This window comes from Colobus angolensis, unplaced genomic scaffold, assembly GCF_000951035.1.
Source record: "Colobus angolensis palliatus isolate OR3802 unplaced genomic scaffold, Cang.pa_1.0 Scaffold40, whole genome shotgun sequence".
In the NCBI taxonomy this organism is placed as follows: Eukaryota; Metazoa; Chordata; class Mammalia; order Primates; family Cercopithecidae; genus Colobus; species Colobus angolensis.
This window is the reverse complement of record NW_012117377.1, coordinates 9,617,356-9,619,001: the sequence shown is the minus strand read 5'-3', so window position 1 is coordinate 9,619,001 and position 1,646 is coordinate 9,617,356. Positions and strand designations below refer to the sequence as shown.

The window sequence follows — 1,646 nt, the reverse complement described above, 5'->3', positions numbered from 1 at the left end:
GCCTGACCAACATGGTGAAACCCCACCTCAACTGCAAATACAAAAAATTACCCAGGCATGGTGGCGCATGCCTGTAATCCCAGGAAGCAGAGGTTACAGTGAGCTGAGATCAGACCACTGCACTCCAGCCCCAGGCAACAGTGTGAGACACTGTATTAAAAAAAAAAAGAGAGAGAGAGAAAGAGAGAGAGAGAGAGATGGAAACTATTCTAGGCAGAGGAACCGGCAAAGCTAAAAGCAGCATGGCAAATGAGAGCCTGGCATGTCTGAGGAACAAGGAGGCCCGTGAGGCTGCAGTCGAGGGAGGAATGGGAGAAGTGGTGGGAAGTGGGATCAGAGAGGTAATGTGTGTGGAGGGGGAAGGCACAGACAGTAGATACCTCATGGACTATGAAACAACATGGTGTATTTACAGAGTGAGGTAGGAAGTCAGTGAAGTATTTTCAAGTAAAATGGTTGTGATTTTAATACAAGTAATCTAGCTGAGACAGGGTGATTTGTTGTAAAAATGATTGTAATCTGGATATCTTTAAACGTAGAGTCAATAGGATTTGCTGACAGATTTGATGTGAGGAACAGAGGTTGTGGAAATGAGAGGAGTCAATGTTTGAGGCCGAGGGCTCCCTTGATTAGGTCCAGACTTAACTTGCCTCACTGGCTTTAGTCGCTTGCTTTTAGCCGGTCACTTGCTTCTAGTTTATTTTAAGATTTACACAGCTAAAGGTCACACAGCTAAGCAATATATAATAAAACTTCCACCAGTTTCCTTATAGATAACATCTCTCACGTCTAGATCACTGTGGTAACGACTGCTTAAGTTCTTTTTCAGGAACTAGGGTCAACTCATGTCCAGTTCAAGCTAGCTGAAACCACTGGCCCCCAACTGGATCTGCATGAATGTCCAGTGGGTGACCTTTGGATGTCACAGTGCCCAAAACTCCACCCTCAGATCATGTTAACAACACCATTTTGTGAACATGTGTGCTATGAAGAGCCATGAAGTTTGATGATATTTGAGCAGATTACTGATTACTGATTATCTCAGTATCTTTTTTCCTACCCCAATCACATTTTCCTATACCTGGGACCACCTCACTCCTCTATCCCATAAATATCCCTAAAATTCCATTTTCAGGGAGATTGATTTGAGACCTGTTCTCCTGCTTTTTCACTTGACTGCCTCATAAATAAACTCATTCTCTGCCGCAAAACTCATCGTTTCAGTGATTGGCATACTGTGCCATGGGCAGAACAGACCTGGTTTGGAACCACATGGACTCCAAGCTTCTGGACTAAGCAAATGGAAGAACAGAGTTGTCATTAACTGACAAGAGGAGCCTGCAGCTGGAGGAGGTCAGGTGAACAACAGGGTTCATTTTCTAAAGTGTTGCATTGGAGCTTCGCATTAGCCATCTGTATTAGGCAGGTCAGGATATCAAAACAAAATACTACAAACTGGGTGGTGGCAAACAACAGAAATGTATTTTCTCACAGTTCTGGAGGTTGGAAGTCCAAGATCAAGATGCCCTCAGGGTTGGTTTCTGATGAGGCTTCTCTTCCAGATCGTAGCCATCTGCCTGCTTGCTGTGTCCTCATCTGGCCTTTCCTCTGTGCATGTGTGGAAAGGGAGAGAGTGGGGTAGGGAG

General features: G+C 44.7%; 1 protein-coding gene across 5 annotated transcripts in view; it reads right to left on the bottom strand.

Annotated features, from left to right (window-relative positions):
- The window catches only part of GCSAML (germinal center-associated, signaling and motility-like), a 52,885-nt gene that overhangs the window by 31,931 nt on the left and 19,308 nt on the right, over positions 1-1,646 (bottom strand). The window contains exon 2 of one of the 5 annotated variants that reach the window (XM_011955755.1): positions 1,493-1,608. The exons of the other annotated variants lie outside the window; for them this stretch is intronic. The gene's annotated coding sequence lies outside the window, so the exon portion shown is untranslated. The remainder of the gene's footprint in view (positions 1-1,492; positions 1,609-1,646) is intronic. 5 annotated transcript variants of the gene reach the window in all.